This window comes from Furipterus horrens, unplaced genomic scaffold, assembly GCF_987537825.1.
Source record: "Furipterus horrens unplaced genomic scaffold, mFurHor1.1.pri manual_scaffold_2, whole genome shotgun sequence".
Taxonomy (NCBI): domain Eukaryota; kingdom Metazoa; phylum Chordata; class Mammalia; order Chiroptera; family Furipteridae; genus Furipterus; species Furipterus horrens.
Window position 1 is genome coordinate 169,132,694 of NW_028327172.1, and position 16,379 is coordinate 169,149,072.

A 16,379-nucleotide genomic window follows, 5' to 3' on the forward strand; every position below is an offset into this window, starting at 1 on the left:
AAGTGAAGGTGAGAAAGAACGAATAGCCTTGGCAGCTTTAGCTGTGGAGTGCCCCTGTCTGCTCTCCCACCTGCCCCTGCCCAGTCTCCACTTCGACTTCTTTGAAGCTGAATAACTTCAAATTTTAGCTGTGGTTTTCGCAAGCAATACTTTTCCACAGAAAGTAGGAGAAAGAGAGGGAGAATCACATAAAAAAGAAGACTCTTTCTCCATTCGTTGTTTCCAGCAATAAAATCCAAAGTTGCAAATCGCCTCAGACACAAAAACTTATATATAAAGATACTGCTTGTAAAAACAACAACAACAAACACTGCATTTAAAAATTCACCACAGTGAGTGCCTGGCAACTCACGTTTATGGATGGAATCATAACAAGTTTCCTAAACTGCCACCAGTGATAGGAATTTTCCTTAACTCTATCATCTGAGCCCCGGAATGGCAGCCCTTTGCAGCTGTATGGATAAGTAGTGCTTGATTCAAGTTTTGGTATTTGCCCCAGACCAGATATTTAGGGGTCAGCTTAACAGTAACCACAGACACAAAGAGAGAAAAGGAATAGTACACACAGAAGGAAAACAGGACCCCAAGTGCGTCTGAGTTCATGGGTGTGTAAATGCATTTTTATTACTTTACAGCTGCCGTGGCAGGGAGAAAGCAAATAACAGGATCCACAGATCATTTGTGAACCCCCTTGCTAAAGAATCTTTAAAAGACTTGCACATTATTTTTTAGATGAGGGAAAAAAGAATAGGGAAAAGGAACACACACACACACACAAGAGCCAACTTCTGAAGTCACAGGGGGCAATATACTCTAAATACAGAAGGCTAGACCATCCTAGAGAATGGCATCATGTTTCATCTTAATTTTGAAATGACTGTTTTATTTAAAGACTGTTCCTGTATTAACTAGAAAGGCTGTCTCTCCAGGATGTTCCACTTGAATTCCAGAGCTATTTATATTCCTATAATGTGAGATCTGAGGAAATAGACTTGAGGCACGTGTGAGATGGGAACAGGAGTTGGGGTGGGGCAGAGAATCATCTCTCAGAAGAGAAGCCTCCCACTAGATCCTGCACCATAGATACATTCCTTCAAAAGTAGCCTTCTTTCCTTTTAGGAAGGCAAAATTCTTATTCCTGTTTTAAGTTCTCTCCTCTCACCCCCATCCTGACAACTTCCCCAAACACAACTGAGTTGCTTGCCTTGTCATCATAGGTAACTCCCACAAAACCAGAGTTCCAGAGCAGCCATCTCTGCCAGGAGCAGAATAACAAATGGTGATGCTTGACACCTGTTTATCATAATTAGCTGTCTAGTCTGGGAGTGCCATTCCCTCACACAGCAGAACAGTTACAGCGGTTTAAAGGAGCCAGGACTAGTCCCCCCTCATTTTGCCAGAAATTTCCTCATAGTCCAGCTCTATCCAATCTAAGCTCATTTCAAATCTACTCTCCACCAAGTTCCCTGTGATAACAGCCTCAACCAATTGGATGCTCCGGGAACTGTCCTCATGGATGCGATGTCACATTAAGAGAGAGGATATCTCTATGGGATTTTCTAGAAAAGCTAGAGCACGTAGGCAAGTAAAGAAACAAAATATATTGAAGAAATTAAATCACCCGTCCTTTCACAAATTAAGAGATAACTAAGGGAACCATTGTTATATTTACAAAGAATGGATGGCTATGTAGTATTAGAAGGAACCATATAAAATTGTCTGTATCTGACAACTTTTGGCCTATTACAATAGCAATTTCATGTGATTTAACCTGTAGTTAAACTCTAGTTAACAACCACACTACTAGTAATTAACTATGTGTCACTAGTTACTATATTATATCCTCTAATCATTACCACAATTCTATAAGGTAAATACTATAATTATTGTTACTGCTTTACAGAGGAGGGAAGAGGGACTTGGGGAGGTTAAGTAAGGTGTTGAATACTTGACACCTAGCAAGCTGCAGAGCTAGGGGTCCACACCCTGGCAATCTGGCTCGAGAGCCCACACTTCGAACGACCACCCTCTGTGAAGGAGAATCTGAATTCTGACTATAGCATTCACTAGCTTTGTAACACTGGGCCAATTATTAAACTTCTCTAAACTTCAGTTTTTCTTCCTCCTGAAATGGGACTGATGATAGAAGTTATCTGCTGTGAGGACGAACGTGATGATATAAGTTAAGCACTTAGCCCAGTGCCTGGCTTGTGGGGAGAGCTCCAAGGTTACCCAACAGCAGTGGTGTGGGCAGGGTGATCACTCTCCCACCTTCCCCAGGATTTGCAGTGAGACAGCACACTATGTGTCCCCTCTACCCTTTGGTGGCCTGGCAGCCCCTCATGGACTGAAGGACAGTGGAATCTGGGGTCCTTAAGTCTGGAAGTGACTTCCTTCAAGTCAGTTCATGTTACTTTGGTATGTAGGAAGTTCTTCACACTGGCAGGTGCACGAGCTACCTCTCATCTATGTCATGCTGCCTCCACACCCCCAGAAACCCTGCCCTCAACCCCATCTTCTATTTCCTGCTTGCTCTACTTGAGATTTCTATGCGAACTTGGAATGCCTGCATAAACATCTTAGACTTCTCATTTATTACCTGCCTGGCTAGCTTCTTTGGCAATCAGCTGTAGAGGGTTACACAATCCATGCTTAAAAAAGCATTGATGATCTAATCTGGAAGCAGTGTTATGGAACCCACAGTGCACTGGTTCTGCCACTGCCCTGTGTACAGTAGTGACCTTGAGCAAGTCACTATCTTCTCCGAGCTCTAGTCCTCATGCTAATCCAGAACACCACTAAGTTTCTCCCCAGTACTAGTATCTGTGGTGAAGGGAAATTAAAAATATATAGGCTAGATGAATTTTTGAGGAAATATGAGTTTTAAAAGAATTGTCCCTTTCTCTAAAAGCTGGTAGCTAGCTCATCCATTGAGGCACTGCCTGTTTTCTTCTGATTACATTTTGAAAAACAAACCCACAGGCAGGAGAGGTTTATGGCGCTCTGTTGACAAACTGCAGACTGAGATAGATGGCCTTGACTTCAGAACACCAGATTTCCACTCGTATTTTCCCTTAATGATTTGCACATGTCCTGGTCGGGTGCTTGTCTGTGATTAGAGATGGGGGAAGGGGCTATGAGGAGAAAACCTCACAAAAAAATGAAGAGAACTTTTAATTTCTTTGTGTCTGTGCCTGTGCATAGCACTTACACTGTTCTCTAGCAACTTCGGGTAGATTCATTCACTATGTAAGGCAGATTTGAAGGCCTACACACTACTTTCTTGCCTTGCATTTTGATGGTATGCTGCAGAAGTTCAAAGTACTTTCACAGTGAATATTTTTAAAAATTAAAAGTTTTTCCTCAATACTACCAGGAGAAATGGAATTTTATGAGTGGAGGAGATAAATACAGACTCTTAGCCTATGGTCTGCTTTGTTGCCATAGAGTGTTCACTACCTTCAAACGCAGCGTATAATTTACATATCTATTGTGTTTATTGTTCATTCCTCTGCTCAGAAGAATGTCAACATGGGGACAGATGTGTTTGTTTTGATCCTGGCTGAGTCCCAAGCACCTAGAGCAATGACTGGCATATATATTAGGTTCTCAATAAATAAATAAAGTTTTGTAAAATCATGTTTATAAACAATTCAGGTAGAACTGGTATCCTGCACATCTCACTTGTAGAAATCACACTGTGTCTTTAAGAGGAAGAGACAAGATGAAACAGATCACACCATTAGGTACAGTAACAATGACCAAGGTGATGATAATGTATAAGGCAAAAAAAAAAAAAAAAAAAGCAAATACATTTTTGTGGGGTTCAGAATTAGCTTAGCCCAACTCCACAAATTTTCATGTAGAAGTTCCATAAACTGGGTAGTGACCCTAGAGAGAAACTTAATAAAATCAGTTTCTCTTTTCAAGCCCCTTTTTGATTAATTTCATGGGAAATTGTATTTGTTGGAGAATTTCAAGTGTTTCTAAAGGAGTCAGATCCTTGAGGACACTAAGGCAAGTGGACACACAGCCCCTGAGCTATGCTCACTTTGTACTCAGGTGAATATTTTTTAATCCCAATCTGACCACATTCTGACATCAAGGTTGATGAGCTAATGCCTGCAGCATTGTAAGAGATGTCAGTTAAGTCCAAAGTATTATTATATAATACCTCACCTGTAATAACTGTAGGACATAAACCACTTATGGTACAGAAATCAGAAGGCATGACATTTTTTTCATTGATGGTGCTGCTGATAAAAGTCACACTTTTCAATTTAAATTATGCTTCTATTGTGCTGTCTGAGACTAACAGACCTAAACTGATCATATCACCTTTGTTCTTTTTTCCCTCTTCACATTCTCTAATTTGGGGGTGGGTGACCAAGGTATTTCTTCACAAGACTGTTAGTGGCCAGAAGGTAGCAAATAAAGGCACTGAGCTCAGTCATCCCTTCAAAGTCCCAACATCCCTGAAGGGAAACCCCAACTTACTATTGAGCACTAAGAATAACAGGTACAGAGAAATTAGGTTTGGGTTCACATTTTACCCTTGGGAGTGAAAAGAAAACTGGAGAAAGAACACTGAGGAACACAAATTACAGCATTATTAATGATTCATTTCAATCTCTAGGAAAATTACACAGCCAATATAAAAAATAAATATCGTGTAAAGGTAACAGCTAATATCAGTTACACTTATGTACTTATATACGTACTTATTATTTAGTAGCGTGTTTAGTACATTATCAGGCAGGATACTGAGTACTTTATATGTATATTTTGTTTAACTCTCCCAACAGCCCTGCTAGGGAGCTACTGTTATTATACTTACTTTACTGCTGAAGAATCTCAGGTACACACAGATTAAAAATTTGCCCAGGAGCACAAAACTAGCAAGTGGCGGTAACAGGACTTGAACCTAGGCCTCCTGATCTCAAAGTGTACACTTTTAAGCGTTGCTGTATATGTTAGATTCGTTGTGGCTTAGAAATGGGATGTGCATGGCATGTACGATATTTAGGAGGTTGGGGATTTTTCTGGCTAGCAGATTTCTCCTCAGGGAGAATATGCCAGCCACCCCCAGCCAGATATCAGCAGAGGCAATCAGCTGGATGGCGCCAGTCAGCAGTAACGAGAGAGGCTGTCAAGCAATTAGGCTGATGATAATTTGGTATGATAAAACCTGCTTCAAATCATAATTCAAACGGACAGTGTAAAGAACATTCTTCCTTTTGCTTTCCAAAGCCTCTACCTTGTACTATGGTACAAAAAAAGCAGTTGGAATCACAGCAGGGCTAGCAACTGCACATACCTTAAAATGTGACAAGAAATATCACAAGCAGGCCATGGTGGGCCTTGGAGAGATCAAAGAGAAGACACACTGATTCCCAACCCCAGGTTAGTATTAGAAACTGTCAACCATCCTACTGGAAAAGGCTCAGCCTGGGCAATTGGCTAGAGATGAAAAAAGTGGCAGGTGTAAGATCATAGGAAGCAGCAGGGCCCCAAAGCAAACTGGAGAAAGAACGTTGCCTGACGTGGGTACACACCGCCCCAAGCCAGTGCTGCCAGATCATCTAATTTTCCCAGAAGCCAGAAAACCAAATTCTTTTTTTTTTTTTTTTATGGGCTTTTTTTTTTTTGGCTTTTCAATTACTGAAAACCAAGTTCTTATGTAAAACTTCTAGATTTTTAATGTGGATTAAATAAATGTTTACAGGCCAAATATTTCTAGATCAAACAAATGTCTTCAGGTTAAATGCTTATCTAAGATATAGTTTTCAAATTCTGCAAATCAAAGAACTTGATTAAATTCACTGACTTGGCTTTTTAAAAATAAAATAGTCTAGCTTTAATAGTGAATTTTTCTTTGAAAAAATTTCAGTTACACTTGACATTAAATACTATTTACATTATTATAGTTTCAGATGTACAGCATAAGGATTAGACATTTATATAATTTACAAAGTTATTCCCCTGATAAGTCTAGTACCCACCTGGCACTATACATAGTTATTCCAATATTATTGACTATATTCTCTATATTTTACATCCCTATGACTATTTAGAAAATGCCAATTTGTACTTCTTATTCCCTTCACCTAACAGTGGATTTAATATGTGGAGACTTCTGATTCTTATGCACACCTAATTCAAGTCATTTTTAATGTTTTTTCCTTTTCTTCTTCTTTGTGTGTTTTTTTTTTTTCTATTAAGATTTAACACACACAGAGAGTGTAAGGTGCACTAGTCTTATGTAAAGAGTAAAAACAATATAGACTATTTTCAGCATCTGTGTAAGGTTCCTCCCAGATATTTCCAGCCTATTTCACACTCTGCACTCCCACTTTTGACCTTCACATCAATTGGTTTTCCTGGTGTTGCCTAGTTTAAATCTTAATCCCGAGAAACTGATGACAGATTTAGTTGCGTCAGGTCTGAAAGAAATAAAACTGGGCTTAAATAAATAAAGGTACAACTGAAGGGAGTCATGGTAAAGCCAACAGCATGATGGAGCCCACAGACTCGGCCAACTGCTTCTCCAGTTTCTAGTCTCGTTACTCTCACACATCCTTCTGATAACTATCATTTCCTGGGTGAACAGTGTATGCCAAGTATGTACTCCTCACTCTGTACTGAGTATCTCATTTAAACATTAAAAAACCCTCTAAGGTACAAATTTAGATAAAATTTATTCCAACTGTACAGCTAAAGACAACTGGATCTGTGGTAGGCTATGCAGCATCCACACAGCCAACATATGAAGTCTAGGTTCAAAGGCTATTACAAAGCCCAGGGATCTTCCATTGGACTACATGGCCTTCTCATAATACTAGTAAATGGTATATTTTTCTAACTCTTCCACAAGGATATAATAAGCTTTATTTTTAAACCGGGGACATAATAAACCTTTTTCAATGTAGAGTCTGAAAAGGAGTTCACACCTCACATTATAAGGATTGGTGTTGTTGCTGAAAGGTATTGAAAACTGATGTTTATTATATAGGTATTTTTATTTTTAAAACAATTTAATGAACACAATTTAAATAAATATTTCACTATTTTTTTCCTGGGGCTTATGAGAACATTGCCGTGTATGAATTGAGTTTTGAGACAGGAGGTAGGTTTGGGTATTCAGAGATTTTTCTCTGGGGATATAAAGTGCAGCCAAGGGAAAATGGTCAATAATATGGGGGAGGGTAAAAAACCAGAATTATCTTCTAGAGGGCAGGCACCTTGTAGTCCAGGCTTCCCCCACTAGGTGAGTGTTCTAGGAACCCCTCTGTATCAGTGTACCAGCTGGCGTTGTTGTGAGAGGCTGTGTTCACCTTCAGTGAATTTTTTTGAAGATTGGTTCAATGTGTTTGCCCATTTCATGATGGGTGATCTACGAGCACACCTGCCTGCACCATGCTGAGTGTTCAGCAGTTTGGGGCCACAAATGGCATGACCCCCATGCCTCATTCTCCCTATTCACCTGATCTCACCTCGAGTGATTTCTTTTTGTTTCTCCAGATGAAAAAAGTCCTCAAAGGGAAACATTTTGCTGATGTGGAAGAGGTGAAACAAAAAAATGGCAGAATCATTAAAGACATCAAAATCAATGAGTTCAAAAACTATTTTGAGCAGTGGAAAAAAAATCTCAATAGGTATATTGCATCAAATAGAGAGTACTTTGAAGGCAACTGAAGTTTAAACAGGTAAGAATACATATGCAATTTTTAATAAGTAAATTCCATTTGGGGGGGTTCCTCCTCATATTATAATAACTATTTTGTCAGATGAGTATTATATTTATTGGAGGATCACTTCATAAGTTAAATAAATGTCTACTCACTCTTATACACCTGAAACTAATATTGTATGCCAACTGTAATTGAAAAAATATATTGAAAAATAAAACAACAAAAAGAAGAAAATGTTTCTATTATCTACTTGACAACATATGGCTTTGCCAGAAAAGTCAGCATTTCATTTTTCATGCTGATTATATCATGATTACAGGACAAAACATTTTGCAAAATAAAAAGGTGTATAGTAAAAAATCTTTCATCTCTCCCAGGAAATCTGTGCATCATGGAAATGGGATTAGAACAGTGGCAGAGATTTTCCTATACGAGGGCTTCCTGGTGGCAAATGGATTGTGAGGGAGTTGCAGGGAACTTGTCTTGAAGCTGTGTTCTGTTAGTAAGTTCACTGGCTTTGATTAGCCTGGAGCAGTTTTCTAAAGATACATTTATTCATTCTTTAACAAGATCGAGAACACATGAATTGTTTATATTAAAAATATTATTTTATTGGGTGGGCAACCAGTGCATATTATTTGGAGGCAGAGGGAGTTCTAATGCTCCACCAGCTGACAATACCACGACACCCAATGACTGGCAGAGCAGAGCAATAAGGGACCTGGGAAACCTCCCATTCAGGCCAATGGACAGAGTACACTGCCAGGTCCTCCCCTGTGGCTCACCCTTTCAGCAGGTGCGGAGAAGCTAATGGCTTGCCAATACTTTTATGTAGAAAGATACATACCACTAGGAGTTCTTTTATGCCCAAGGCCCTTTAGCCTGAGATATGCAAAAATTTCAAGTATATATTATCTTTTATCTCAATAGCCACTCCGAGGCCAACTATCCTATTTGAATTCTAGAGCCAGATCTGTTTGATCATCTTCTTCTTACACTTCAGGCAGCTCAGAAACTCAGCTAACATCTAGTGAAATACTCACACTTCCTAGAAGCATCTGTTTAGATCTGAACTCTAACTAACATCCAGGATTATATTCCACAGAGAACCAGCTGAGTTAGCCATGTGACCTTTCCTCAAATCAATACCTGTTGCTTAAGAACTTAAGCCATTTTTAACTTATAACTTTAATCTTTTCTTAGTTACCAAATTCCTTATTTTATTTTTAATTAAAAATATTTAATGTGGTAAAGTACACATAACATAAAATGTACTGCTAACCACTTTTAATTGTGCAAGTCAGAGGTATTAAGTACATTCATGTTGTTGTGCAAACACCACCACCATCCACCTCCGGAACTGAAACTCTGTACCCATAAAACAGTAATTCCCCAGCCTCCCTCAACCCCTGGCTTTGGCAACCATCATTCTACTTTCCATATCTATAAATTTGACTACTATAGGTATCACACACATATGGATTTATACAGTATTTATTTGTTTGAGCATGTGTGAGAATTTTCTTCCTTCTTTAAGGCTGCAAATTCCTCCTCCTTTTCCTTCTCCTCCTCCTCCTTCTGCCTCTTTTTCTTCTTCTTCGTCTTCTTTTTTTTTTTACCAAAAAATGTTTCAAGTTTATCAAGCAATGTTAATCAACTAGATTAATCAGGGATTATTTGGTCTATTAAATTAGGCTTTAGGCTTGGAACCCATAAGAGGGAGTAAAAGAATTTGCTAAAATCTTTAAAATCAGTGCTGTTCAGAGCACATCAGAATCACCTGGAAAGCTCGGTAGGCCATCGGTGGCTAGTACAAAGCCACAGAGTTTCTGATTCAGTAGTTCTAGAGGAGGGCCTGTGAATTTGCATTTCATATGCATTCCTGGTCAGTGACCACACTTTTGAGAACCACTGCAATCTAAGCAAATTGTTCCCATGGTGCAAAAAAAAAAATATCCCTCTCACCTAAGGCAGGAGGCTTGCAGTTATAGAGGAAAGGAAGCATAGAGCAGAGTAACAAGTAGCGAGTAAGTCCAGCCCTACCATGCCTAGTATTGTGGGAATGAGAGAAAGAACGGTGGCAAGTCACACTGTCAGAACCAAGTTCTGATTTCACTTCTCTGGCCTCTGGCAGAAGAGTGAAGGCATGCGAGGTAAGTGAAGAGAATGTGCAGGGCATTAGGGAACCTTGACGCGGTTGCTCCATTGAGACTGTAGGAAGAAGCTCACTGTGGGGAGGGCCTGGCCCAGATCAATTTAGAAAGATGTCGGATGCCAGCCAGTAGACTTGGAATGAGGCAGCTATGATGGGGTAAGAAGATTCTGAGGTGAAGCCCGGGACAGGAGTTGCTGGGATAGAGAACTTGCCAGACACTAAGGTGTCTGTCAATAATGGGAGCTGAGCAGAGGTCTGTCTGCCAGTGGAGGTTGCCAGGGATCCCCAAGGGCATCACCCAGGCCAGAGCTGACCAGGAATTTAACAGCTGCAGAATTCAGAGGTGGAGGTCAGCAGTGATGGGGGAAGTCACAGGCAGAGCCGGGGGACCAAGGGACACTGTGCCCTAAGACCTGCACTCACCCCTCTCCCAACCCCCCAGACAAAGCAGATGGGCAGCAGAGATGGAGTGAGAAGGGCAGTATGAGAAGGGAGCATTTTATGTTAGAGATGTAGCATCCCCTTCAGAGACTATTCAAGCAATTAGACCGGGCTAGCTTTTTACTTGACTTCGGCTAAAAGTTTGTTTCCTTGCTAACCAGCAAGTATGGGTTTCTGTGGAAGACAGATTAAGTTCAGAGAGTAAAGAATTCACTTTTTCTTTTCTGTACATCTAAGTTGTTATGTGACTAGGATTGTTAGATAAAATCAGGAATATACTGTAACTAAAAAATTAGTTGTTGTTTATCTGAAATTTATATATAAACTGGGCATCCTATATTTTGATTTGTTAAATCTGGCAGCCCTACATGTAACTTACTGTGGCTCATTTACATGTGGTGATAAGGTTATTAGAGAGTCCTTTCATCACACTGTGTACCTCCGCCCACAAATCTCAATCATTCTTGTGCCAATTGAGAGTGACTGACAGCAAAATGCCAGTTGTGTGTACTGGGGTTTAATCTTTCAGAAACAGCCGGGTGGCAGAGGAAAACTAGCCTGGGATAAAACCTTCACTGCAGACAGTCTTCAAAGGGGTGAGTCCATACCTGAAACATACCAATCAGTTTCTTTTCACTATATTCAAGACATGGATATTCACATTTGATTTATCACAATACACCTGTACGATAATTTCCAAAAGTGTGAAATGAGCATTTTCACTTTACTTCCAGGACATCTTATGTATCTTCTAACCCTGTCTCCACGGCCTACCATCACTGGCCACTAAGACTCCCTGCGGACTGTACTAGGCTAAGTCCTCATGGGAGCTGTGTGAGCCACGTGGACTGACATGGCCAAGGCTGGCGCCTTATGAGGTTGAGGTCATTTTCTGCCCACGAAGGCTTCAAATGACAAGACTCACTTATCTATCCACAGATAGCTCCCAACAATTTGTCACAGAGGTAACACCATTGGGGAGACATTACTTTATGTTAACCTACAAAATAGCTTTTAAAAATATGAATAGTAGCTTTACTACTGCCATTTTATATCAATGTAAGAATGTATTGTTGTCAAAGGAGTCCAGCTATTCTTAGCCATGTCTTTGGAGCTTAGCAAGCCATCGCCCAACAAGGTTTAAAGAGAGCAAGAAATAGAAAGGAAAGTTTGAATGAGGAACCAGAAAATAGACAGATGTGGAGAACAATTCCTAGGAGAGGAAGGATTTCAGAAAGAACGGGTGGGGTATGCAGAGAGCAGTGGGTACTAAAATGGGACAAAGCCAGGGGGCTTCATTAGGGTGCCAGCAAGAACAGAGCACATACATATTTCATCTCCTTCTGAAGGTGCATTAGATCTCAGCTAAGCCCAGCCGCAACGGATAAAGAGTCTTCCAGGGCTAAGGGGTCATACTCACAGGTCTTGCACTTAAACTCAATGTCATTATCAAGTATCTGCTATTTGGAAGAGAAGCAATAAAATCTCCAATGTTCTCTTATACAAACAATGAATGTTCCCACATTCACATATTCATCAGGTATGTAGCCATTTAAAAATCACAGAATAAACTACAATTAGAATAAAGCTGTGGGGCTCTTTTTGTTTTGTTATAAGGGAGACTAGAAAATGATGTGTCTGTGCTCATATCTTAATAACCCATACAGCCCTCTGTTGCTCCTCCCTTCTTGCTGTATTGTTTCTCCCATTTTTATTTTCATTGGCATGTGGATTTGCTCCCATCAAATGAGTTAGACAAGATGGGAAGGTTAATTTATTTAAGGGAATGTGAATCAACACTGTTGGGGAAACAAAGGCACCAGTGTGTCCTGTTTTGAAAGCAAAACAAATAAAAGCATTTGCAGAACACAAACTGTGGTCACCCACAGGCGGAAGAACCACGCTGGTTCAAGGGTTTGAGCAATCACAGAAAACCATCTTGTCTGAACACCACCTACTGGCTTGAAAGCTTGGGCTTTGTGTCAGGGAGACTGGAGTTCAAACCCATGTTTCATAGAGGTGGCCCTTGGCCAGGCTGCCTTCTTGCAGGTCTGTTCCCTCTTCTGTAAAATAGAGAAATAATCATACCTATTTTATGGGGTTGTTGTGGGAATTAAATGAGAGGAAGAAATGCTTAGAATACCCAAAGCTAACAGGTGAGAGCACACTAGAATTATTTATTAAAGATGACAGGCTAACTCATAAATCAAAACTGATTCCTAGGTATAATATTCTACATTTGATCCAAAACAACCCACTTCTTCAGAATCTATGATGAATCTTAGGAAAGTGAAGGCCTGGTGGCCCAGTTCAATCACCTCCCATATATTCAATGCCAAGTGCCTCCATTCTTTATCCCATTTCCTTAATTTTAGAATGTTAATCCCAAGAAATTTTAATTCTAATACTACTTGGATCATCTTCAGTTAGGGTCCAGGACAGGAGTATCCATGAATTATTACACAAGAAAAGAACTCTTACTATTATAGGTCTATTGCCAAAATATCAAAGAGAAGTGAGCCTGTTCTGGACATTTTATTGGAAGGTGTCAAAATTATATTTGCAACTATAGAAAGCCTCATAAACTCACAAGTTTGCAGAGGGGAAAAATGCAAGGTACAATAGTTTAAAACAAAATAAAACAAATCTTAAAGTCTTAAATTCCTGAAAACAAGCTTATTTTTCTGTTCATTAGTATCTTGTGGAGTGACTAGGAGTTTTTGACCTCTGCCCCTGACTTTGAGACAGTGATGGAAAGGGGGACAAGGAATCATGAAGCAAAGGTTAAAAGTCCCCTTAATCCAAACACCATGGGTCTCGGTCAGGATGCTGCTAAATGTTCACCTTCATGGGCTGCAGCCCAGGTCGCACTCTCCCGGGAATTCCCACAGACCCATGTCAGTCCCGTGCCTCATCAAGTCAGCATTGCTGTTATGAAGGTGTCAGATGTGAAGCTGTGTAAACAGAGCGGCACACAGGCCATTCCTGCTTAGTGACCTGTTCCAAAAAGGGCTATTTTTAGAAATTGCTGCAACCTGCTAGGCCCTTGGAAAGCAGGCTGGCCACACATTATTGCTATTTTCGAACATTTCTGTGCATTTGGACTGTGTTCTAACATGTTTGTGAAGGAGTTCGGGGACAATGAGAACGATTTCTGATCTCAATTTAAAGTTAAAAATCTGAATTCTGAATTACACATACACATCATGGCCAAGAAGCATGAAGCTAGTCTTTCATTTTGAGGAATAACCATTGGAACTGCTCAAATTGACATAGATCCCATACTTTTGGGTCTTATTTGGACCAAGGAGACAGGGAAAGATCCATAGAAAGGCCCTCACTCAGCCCAAGGAAAGTAGACCACTTAGTGCTGCAGGCTGCCTACCTCAGGGGCCTTAGAATCACTTGGCAAAATTTTTAAAAAGCAGGCTTCCCCCAAAGAGTCTGATTTAGATTTAGCAAAGAGTACAGAGATTTGCATGTAAAACAATCACCACAGCTGATTTTGATACAAATTTTGTCTAGAGTTCACATGTTGAGAAAAAAGTCTTATAGGAAAAAGATATAAAAATATGAAAGATGCTGAAGAATGAGAAGAGAGATCTGTTAAAAAGAACACATACATACCAAATTATTAGTTCCTGCCATCAACGAGAGAGGGAAAACTGTACGATTAGAGCAAAGAAGAGCTCTGGCCTTGGAGTCAATCTGGATGCCCTGACATACTGACTGGCCATTAGGATACCTGGCTCCTCTTTCTAACTCTGTGTTTCTAGTCCTGTGACATAAAGCTAAGACCCTTCATTTCTAGGGCCTTCAACTTTTACAAAGCAGGCAGCAGAATCTCTGAATGACCCCTCTGGGGGTCAGATGAGAGGCTTTGCCCATGGTCTCTGACGCCCTAACCACTCTGATACAAAAATTCTTTTACATCTATAGTTATTAGCAAGTCACCTCTTCCTGCTGCCTTTACCCTCTGCTTGACAAATTTGATCTCTGTTCAGTTTGGGTGTGACTTTCATTGGCAGGAAGCATCAACCCCCATCCACCCTGAATCTTGTCTCATCTGCACCTTTTACACTCTGCTGCAGGAAAACTGGGCTACATGTAGGGATGAACCCACTTTCTCTTAGTAAAGGATGGAAATGCCTTCACTTAGTATCTACTGAGTTCTGGTACCAGCAGCTGTTCAATAATCAGTGAATACTGATTGAGTGAAAGGACATCAAACCCAGGGCCCAGGTTTTTTCTTTCCAAAGATTGTCTTTATTGTTACAGTCTTTATGTAAAGCAGGGATGATTGTCTTCAGTTTCCAGAGGGGGTATAAAAAAAGAAAACTGAGAGGTGAAGTCAGTTGGCCCAGACCTCACAGTAAGCGTCAGTGCTGCAAACTAATTTCCACCGGATTCAAAGTCAGTGGCCCTACCCACTGCACAGCACTGCTGCTGGGGGGCAGGGGTGGCACTGGAAGTGACAAGGTGACTGCAAAGACCCTTACTCCAGTGAGGTTTGCAAAGACTGGGGCAGAGGAGGGTGAGCCCTGCTCCTGCAGCATCCTGAAATCCAGGATCCCAGGACCTGGCTGCCCAGCCAGGGCTGGAGAAAGATACCTGAGCAAGGGGAGGCACCAGGCAGAAAGGCGAGGGGATTAGGTAAATCTCACTCACAGGAGGGAGAAATGCCTTCAAACAGGATTTTTCTTTGTGAAGGATGCAGATGAAAAGTGTGGTCAGCTTTGTGATAAAGCTCTTGACCTTCAGGGAACAGAGGGGGCAGCAAGGATGAGCCCAGCCTGCCCTTCCCAATGAAACCTTAATGCAGGAAAACGTTTCTGCAGCAACTTACTATACCAGTGAGGGAGGTATTCTGACTATACCCACTTTTTGGATGATGATGTTATTGCAGAGGTTAAGGCACTTGACCAGTAAATTATAAAGCTGGGATTCAAAGTCAGGCAACCTGGCTCAGAGCCTGTGCTTCTAACCACCAGACCACACAGCTGCTATAGCATATAGTTTTGTTTTCATTTCACAAACATTCATTGGACACATATTAGGTGCTCATTCCATTCCAGGCACTGGGGACACCACACTGAACAAAATCTAGGCATTTGTATTCTGATGAGAAGGAAATAATGAATGACTTTGTGAGTGTATGTCTCACAGGTAAAAAAAAAAATGAAGGAATGCTGGGAGCACGATAGGAAGGAGCTGTACTTTTTAACTGGACAGGGAAGACTGACATTCGAGCAAATGCTCAACGGAAGTGAGGGAGCAAGTCAAAAGGATGTAATTGATTTTTAAAATTAATTATTTTTTTTAACTTAAGTAACATGCAGCCACAAGTGAAAAAAAACAACAACAGTCATTCTCCTTCATTGTTTGATCCTTTAAGTTTTAAGGGTGAAGGATGAAAGGTTATGAAAATGTTTCTCTCCGTGACAATTCTGAGAGACTAGCTTAGGTGTCAAGGGCTTGCGGGCCCTGTTTATTTACAGTCGATAGGTAACAATGGCTGATTCCTAAGCGACACCTGCAAGGAAACATTCCAAAGGATCCTTTCAAGATTCTCCTTAGAATCACAGTCTTCATGAAAAACCTTTCTACATAAACAATAAACACACTAACCAAGCAACCCTCCTCTGAGGATAACTTTACGCCTCCTTCCCACTAAACAAAGTCTGCATGAGACAGGAGTTTGACAGCAGAATTGGGGGGAGTGGAAAAACTGGTGTTTTTCAAATGCACTGACAAACTGTACTAAGCAATCCAGCAGCTAGTGGAGAGAGAGTGACATGGGCTCTAGACCAGAGAGGCGGTTGAACAAACATTTTGGTGGCAGAGGCAAAGTCATGAAGAGGCTGGTCTTAGAGGTATAATTTTACCAAGGACTAACTAGGCTCTTCAAAACTGCCACATGCTGCTAGGGCACCAGAAGCAACACCACCGTGAGGAGACAGGTGGTAAGGAATACACATTTGAGGCTGACACTTTAATTACAATGGTCAAAGGGGGAAAAAAACCTTAGGGGCCATCTGAAGTCAGAAGGACCCAGGGGTTTCTCTGTCCTTTGAAGGCAAAGTGCCTGTGTA